The sequence below is a fragment of the Trachurus japonicus genome, unplaced genomic scaffold, assembly GCF_045865225.1.
Source record: "Trachurus japonicus isolate A0001 unplaced genomic scaffold, Traja_1.0 AP029832.1".
Lineage (NCBI taxonomy): Eukaryota > Metazoa > Chordata > Actinopteri > Carangiformes > Carangidae > Trachurus > Trachurus japonicus.
In genome coordinates this window covers 1210-9604 of record NW_028219965.1, presented here as the reverse complement: position 1 = coordinate 9604, position 8395 = coordinate 1210, and the positions used below count along the sequence as shown (strand labels likewise).

Below are 8395 nucleotides of genomic sequence, written 5' to 3'. Positions count from 1 at the left end.
CAAGTGGTTAGCGCATGACTGTTACCCGGGAGTCTGGGGTTCAAAGCCCGCCCGGGCCCTCTTCACCTTGCCACAATAGTATTAGCAGTAACAACTTTAAGGTAAACAAGCCGCGCAGCGCTCAGAGATGATAACATCCAGGTCAGAGGTTAGTAGGTCAACCTACAGACCCTGGATGTTGATAACAGCTAACCCCGGACCATGGACTCAGAGGGGAATAGCACTAGCGTATCATAACAAAATATTGGTGAAATGAACGAGTTTTGTGGCAGATAATGTGTTATTTAGAGGCTGCAATCCGCTGCCCCGTAAATTCACATTATATGGATATACGCGGCTCTCGGCTGGATCTAATTTCGTCTGAACGACTTGTAATGACACCAAAGTTATCTGGGTGAGTAAATGATCATATTTTATGCTAGAAATAAGGTCCAGATTGTAAAAAACGGCAATTCATTTTTAATGTGAGCCCTTCAGTGTGCGATCTCCTTGGAAAGAAAGCATCTATTTTGAACAAGAAATGTTACCTGTTTGGTTGTCTGTTTGATTTAGTTGGATGGCCTCTGCTCTGATAACATTTACTTTGAAAACAGGTGTGCCTGTGTATTGGAGGGGAGGGGAGATAAAGACTGTGATCTCTCTTAAATAAAAGACTATGGAAAATAAAGGTGTGCCCTTTGTAACTGCACCACATTTTGCCTACATGATCTACCTTGAATGTCTCCATCCTTGTCTCGAATTTTGCCCAGCTACAGCGAACACACACCTGGAGCTCACAAAAAATACATTTACTATCCAGTTCGTGCTTCCTGTGACCATAGGCCCACAAACAGCGCCTTTGCAAATGATGATATATAAAACATCCACGTGTGCATACAGTTTCAAAACCACCTGACCACTGATCACACCAGTCGAGGTCACTGTGGAAGTCTGAAGCATCTAAACAGTTTGCCATTCATCACTAATGCTTTCAATCATTGAGTGCAGCTGAAAACAATTCCCTCTGTGAAGAGTCTTGGGTAAGTGGATGCATTGTTGATTACCTGTAACCACGTATAATACAAAGGCACAGCTGTTTACTCTTGTTTCTGCCCATTGAGACATTATTCTTTCCCCAGGAAAAAGGTATGGGTGATCAAAATGAATAGAACATGTGCAGGTTCAGCAAATGCTGCATGGAGCATGGCAAAACTGTATCGTAGACATTTGTGGAGAGACTTCTTATTCAAATTTAAGTAACTTCTGTTAGAAAAAGCAAGTCAAAGAAAGTAGTTGGCACACTTTTGATTCCTATTTGCATTGTCATTTCTCTTCATTTTCTCTGCAATGGTGTTTTTTTTTATTTGCATTAAACACCTGGCTCAGCATGAGCCGAACATAGTAACTGCACAGTTTAAAGCCGCAGGTTAAGAATTAATTTTACCAAAAGAGCCTCTGAAAGTGTTCTTCATGGTTGTTTTGCTTGTAGAGAGATTCATTTTCCCTGTGCAGTATTCAAACATGAGTAACCGTCCTCTCTGGGGAGCTGATGTTTATCCTTGGATCTCAAATTCCAACCTTCCCAAACAGGGCATGACTGACCTGGAAGAGTACAGATGCCTTCTTTATTCTGCAGCTCCAATCTCTCAGGACTGGGCCGAAGCAGCTGAAGAGATGGGAAGGAGGTTTTTGTTTTCTCTCTCTCTCAGTCTCTCTCTCTCTCTCTCTCTCTCTCTCTCTCTCTCTCTCTCTCTCTCTCTCTCTCTCTCTCTCTCTCTCTCTCTCTCTCTCTCTCTCTCTCTCTCTCTCTCCCTCTCTCTTTCAGAGGAGGTGTTGGAGATGCTGTTTGCATTTTAACAACGTGTCCACTTCATCCGTTATACTGTATCCAATTCACTTTAATTGATTTCGTTTTCAGCATTTTACCCCTTTAAATCAGTAGATGCTTTGTAAAAAAAAAAAGAAAAAAGAAAAAGGTAATAGGCTTGGCAGAATACCTAATTTATTTCTTTTTGTGCGTGTGTGTGCATGTTTGTATTAAAAAAGGCATAAAAAGAAGAGCAGGGGTGCAGCTTGTTCTGTAAAAGTACTTCTAGCTCAGCCTGCTGTTTAATCCCACACAGCAAAAATGCCAGTGTTAAATCAACTCTGAGAGTGTTAAATTTAACACCGAGAAAGTGTGTATATGCGTCCACTCTTTTCAGTGTTAATTTAACACTAACACTAGTGTTAATATTTTTACACTCAGCTATAGTTATTTCAACACTGTAGGGAGTTGAAAATTAACACTGGCCAACACTTGTTAAGTGTCAATAGTACTCTACACTAGTGTCAGTGTAGATTTTTACACTTAAGTCTAGTAATTTCAACACTGTAGCGAGTTCAAATTTAACACTGACTAACATATGCATAGTGTCAGTGTTAGTGTTTTTACACTCAGTTATAGTTATTTTAACACTGTAGGGAGTTCAAATTTAACACTGGCTAACACATGTATAGTGTCAATGTTAATGTTTTTACACTCAGCTATAGTTATTTCAACACTGAAAGGGGTCAAAAATTAACACTAGCTAATATGTGTAGTGTCAATAGTACTCTACACTAGTGTCATTTTAATAAAATGTTACACTGACTGTGGTTGAAAATGCTACACTGACTACCAATGCATTCAGACCAATGGGTGAAAAAATTTGACTACCAATAAACCCACCCACCCTTAACCACCGCAACCACCCGCCAAACCACAAAAAATACACAAGGCAAACACTTCTTTAGAAAAATAATCTTATTAAATATTAAATGGCCACCACACTACATTATCAATTAACAGTCTGCATGGATTCACATAATTACAGTATGGAACGAGGTACACTTGGTCATTGGTGTCATATCAAAATTGCCTATCACAAGGTCTGTAATATACCAGGTCATTTACACAGATCACTGTGAAAACCTAACAACAGCTTCCTTTGCATGAGCGTGGATGCCATTAACCAGTTCCTCCATTGAGCCAACTAGACACTGCACAGTACTCTCTGGAACACCTGAGGCTTGAACCTGAGCAATAACAGAGCTGCACATGTCCTGTATATTCTTCTTTTCAACTGGAACGTGTGGTGACCCTCACAGGAGGATCCTCATTCACTGGTGTGGAAGGTCCAGCTACAGGCTCAAATTCAAAACTGCTGACGGGATCTGGATCAAGACAGTCCTTATGTTCTCGAGATAGGTGACGTTGGTAACCAGAATATGTACGAAAAACAATTGGACAACCAGGCTCTCCACAGTCCAAGCACAGAGACCTTCCGGGATACAATCCTTGCTCAAACTTCAAATGTCTAAATAACACTGAACAACTGGTGTGGTGTACCTTGCAAATGTAACATGTACATTGTTGGTCAAAGTGTATCGGTCTTCAAACTTCACAGTGAAGAAGCCTCGCTCTGATTTCTTTTACCCGAGGAGTCTCTTTCACTTTGCTGACGTCGATGCCATACACGGTGGTTTGGATGAAGATGAAGAAGCTGGACAGCGCATCATCATACGACACGGCAAAAGCATAATGCGCCTTGAAGAGCTCATCAAAGGCAGCAACTGGGGTCTGCATCCTGCAGGGAATGGCCTTCTGGTCCAGGATGATGTAGAAGTCCTGGATGCTGTTGCTTCTTTCTCCGACACCGAGAAGAAAGAGCTGTTTGGGGCCAGTTTCTTTAAGGAAGGTCTCCATGCTTGACCCCACCTGAGAGAGAGAGAGAGAATTAAGGTTTTTACTCAAGTCATTTTAATTCATGTGCGACTGACTGTATGAATGAATGTGCGCAATACACAACTTGATGAATTAATATTTGATAGATGTACACAAGTAATTAATTCAGGGATGGATCTATGAATGTACACAACAGTAATTAATTTTTGTGTGATGAATGGATGGATGACTTTTTAAAAAAAAAAACAATTGAACCGCACCCCCCCCAATTACCCTGCCATATTGGCTCCTGAAAGAATTACATCAGCTGACATGAAAACCTTGCATCAGTGATGTACTGTCCTAAGAAAATACCTTCATGAACTTGATCAGGCGTCTAGCAGCCTCCGATGCGCTCATCTTGTTGGACTTCTTGCCTTTAACTGTTGGAGGCAAGAGGTGAAGCAGCAGAAGGATGGCGGCCATCTCAGAGTCCCACTCTTCAGAATGCCACACTGCAGAATTAGAAGTAACACTATAAAATGTCTTTTATTTCCTTATAAGCATTACAGCATCAACTTATAGTAAAGTTTTCTTAAATTACACCATGGATTGAATATGGTTAGCAGTAAGGTGCAGTATGTGATTTGTAGTCAAGGGGCCAAAAACATGAAAGAACACAACACTGTCCTCTTTTGTTGTGTACACTAAAGGCATGTGCAATCTACTGTGTCCACTATTCAATTAACACTTACCATCATCAGACTCCTGTTGTGCAGACAGAAGTAGCTCATCCACATGCGGACCTGGGTTAGATTCTTGCAGCAATCTGCGATGACTCTCGGTTTGAAAAATGTTGGCCACTTGGACAGGAATTTACCAGACACCTCCTCACCAAAGATCATTGTGAAGTCTTGGTCGATCTTAAACAGAAAACATTTGTGTGTGTGTGTGAATGAGAACACCATTGTAATGGTGCTATGGGTGTCAATAAACAGTCAAGCAAAATAAGGCAATCACAAAGTTGTCAGCAATTCATTTTATGCTTACCAAGCCAGGTGTATCCAAGAATCTGGGAAAGAGATCCAGGACAGTAGAGGCAGTATCCGGTCTTGAACCACCTTTTGCCTGTGCTGGAATGTTGCCTTCATCTTATTTTTGACAAGGGTCGTATCACTTGAGTGTTTCATCACCGATATGGCTTCCCTGCATTCATCACCGGTCAACTGCTTCTCATCTGAACGGATACTGCGTGGCGTCTTGGGGCCCTCTTGGAAAGTGGTCCTGGATTTCTTGTTGTCTTGAACAGAGTTCCGCTGAACAGTTTTCAGCCTCCACGCTAGGTAGCCGGAACCACTCTGGTGATCATAGAAATGTTCCTGTTGATAAAGAAAAACACATCGACTCACATCAACTGAGAAAAAACTCCAGGAAACCCTTTAACAGGGAAAACATTGTAGAAACCTCAGGGTGAGCAACAGAGGAGGGATCCCTGACCCAGGACTGGCAGACTTGCAATAGATGTTGTATACAGAAAACACAGAATGTATGGGGATGTATTACTGTTTATACTCACATAGCCATTCCTGGAATCCGGGTCCTTCAATTTAGGAACAGTGTTGTAATCCCAAATGCGTAGAGGATCCGCACATTCACCGGAGGAACCCTCCTGAAAAGAGATAGATGTGTCATTCCTCCAAATGCATCCATGATGGATGCAACTAAAAGGGAAAAAGTTAATCTTCAGAGGTCTCACAGAGGCTTTCTCCTAAAGTCTGAAAAAACAAAACTAAGACTAAGACCAAATAAAAAGTAGTCAATTCCTCAAACTAAAAACTACACTAAAACTGATTCATCACTTGTTGAATAGCTAAATAAAAATAAAAACTAATAAAAAATTGAAAACTATAATAACCTTGATGTGCACATGGTTGTGGGTGAAGACCTAATCGGCAGCGACTTTTGGAGATAAAAAAAACAACCACAACCTGTTATTGCAAGTGCATTCACTTACCCATGGCTCTCCACCATATCTGCCACAAGAATGTTTACCATCTTTCTTCTTGTAACATCACAAATGGTGCTTGTTTTCTCGTACTCTTTGAATATTTCGTTTCCACCAGGCTTTGAATACAGAGCAACTCTAACATTCTGAAACGACAATTGCACAACATTCACACTGCAGGTACAGTAGGTATTTCAACCTGTGCCCTGGGCTGATGTAACAGTTGGTTAGGGGGTGCATGATAAATGAGAATTAGCTAACATAACAAAGCTCTGGGTCTTCAGTCTGACACCTACTGAAGCTGCAGTACTAATATACTTATTGTGAAATTTGAATGTAAGGTTTGACATCGGTCTAATTGACGTCAGGGTTAATATCAGGTGGTTAACTTACATCTCTTGCAACGTTGCTATCCAGGGGTCCTTCAACCAGGTGTCGTTTCCGAGCTTTGGTAGATTCCAGTATCAGCGGTGAGTCAGAACCTGATGATGACCCTTGGGATGCACGTGATGGTGATGGTGACCAGTCTGAAGATGAGCCCTCTGAGAACTCCTCCTCAGCATTGCTACCTAAGAAAACACACAGCCTTGCATTGTAAATGACGCAACTGGCCACGAGAGGGAACGAGTTACAGCTCTTTTGTATAAAACAGACTCAAATCTTTAAAAATTAAAAATATAAGCCTGCAATCCCTTACCATCACATTCTTCGGCCTTGAAAGACACCCCAGATGACTTCAAGAGTTCATCAAATATGTCTGGATCCACTTCCACGTTAGAGGAATCCTTCAGGCTCAAGGAAGCAGAACCTGGCAAATTGAATTTTGCCAGCACTAAAACAGAAGATACTGTAGTCGATAAGCAATATTTGGGAGGGACAAACATGCATTAATGAACAGAGCTGATGAACTATAAACACACCGGAGTTAGCAGGAGCTAATTTTCATCTGTAGTCTTGAGGAAAAACATCGGAAAACCCTAAATGCACAAATAAACATGACAGTCAAATTAACCTAAGTTACCTGCTTGCAAAAACTGGGAGTAATTGTACTCGTCCTCCGCCTGTGGTACCCTGACCCATTTGCTGACTCCTTTATACTCTACAGGAACCAGCATGTTGCTTCAAAGACAAGAATGGCATAAATTATTATTCCTAATTTCTTACATTTACACCCAGTGTTTCCCATGGGGTGGGTAATTTGAACACTGTACAATTACCGCGACTACCACGCACATGACACTGATGGTGATGAAGGAAGGTGAAAAGCTGTTAAAAAAACAAAACAAACACTATATACTGTATGTATATATATATATATTTCTTTTTTTTTTTTCTTCTTAGTGAGCAGACCCAAACGCCCACTGTCACACATTTAACCTAACACTACCAAACACAATGTAGGCCTATTTACAATGTGCCTTGCACATGTGTAATGTTGTCATACTATACTCGTATAGTGTACAACCTTTTCAATACATTCCTATTACTCAAAAAGCCTTTCCTTTATAGACACTTTTAATAATTTGAAGAACTAATATTAGCTAAACCCTGGTCCAGCATAGTGTGGCCAGGGCTAGTGAGCTAAGCTAACGTTAGCTAGCTAGCCAACTTCGCTAGCTAGCTAGCGGCCAAAGTCAACCACAAAAAACTAAACAAAACGCTAATATCAATCCAAAAGAGACAATTTTATCGACCAAAACTTAACTTACCGTAGAAAGAAGAGATTTGGACGAGAAGTATGACTGCAGTCTGAGTGCTGACTCTGTGTGCCACCAGTGTGCCAGTCACTGCCAGGGCGAGCGATTCAATCGGTGGGTGTGGCCAATTTAACTAGCCAGAGTGTAAATTCAGAGTGATTCTCATAACGACGGAAATCAACACTGACACTATCAGGAACTGACTCTAGGGGGAGTTAATTTTGATCAATTCTGAGTAAAATTAATAGTAACCCCTGTTAATTAACACCAACACCAAAAAAATAACACTGGCACATTTGCTGTGCAGTCATTTAACATACATATGACTGTAACAGTGACTGGGAGGTGAAATAAACTCTTCAGTCATTGTCATTGACTGTGTGGTTTTATAGTGAAATTTGTCACTGTACACCACAGTGCTTTGGGACAAACACAAAGATCCCCCTCAGGGAAGGGAACAAAGGGGCAGGTGCAACTTCCTTCTCTCATTCACTTGTATGTAAAACTGACACGGCGCCAGCGACAAATATATGAACTTGAATGCATGCAACAGCCTTCCAGCTTGTGTTTCATCAGTTTGTGCAGCAAGACAGAGCTTGATTTTGCAAACAAAGCCTGTCCTAAATGCATCCATCTAATGGCTGCAAAATTTGCACATTAGCACACCAAATGGCTGCAAAAAGTAAATGAATTTTCACTGGCTTGCTGACTCCGACTGTGGCATAATTAAACTTATTTTAGGACACTCATGTTAACCAAGCTGCCCAGTCTCAAAGGCTTTTAGAATTATAACATGACACGAGAGATTAAAAGATTTAATGTTGGTCAGACCATGTTGACAGAGCTCTCTCAGCTGTTGAGTTTTAGGTTTTGATCTGTTGTTGAGATTGTAGTGAGTTGGATTTCAGACCTGTGAATTGCTCAGGGGCAGAGGTTTGGTCTCAGCAATGGTCGGGACAACATAACCTCCACACCCCTAAAACAAAGAGAACCTTTTAAAGCTGTCAACCAAAGGTTTATAATTAAGAT

At 41.0% G+C, this 8395-nt stretch overlaps 1 pseudogene; it reads right to left on the bottom strand.

The window, feature by feature from the left end:
• Positions 1–3394: 3394 nt before the first annotated feature.
• Positions 3395–6784, bottom strand: LOC146960917 (uncharacterized; annotated as a pseudogene).
• Positions 6785–8395: the final 1611 nt, after the last annotated feature.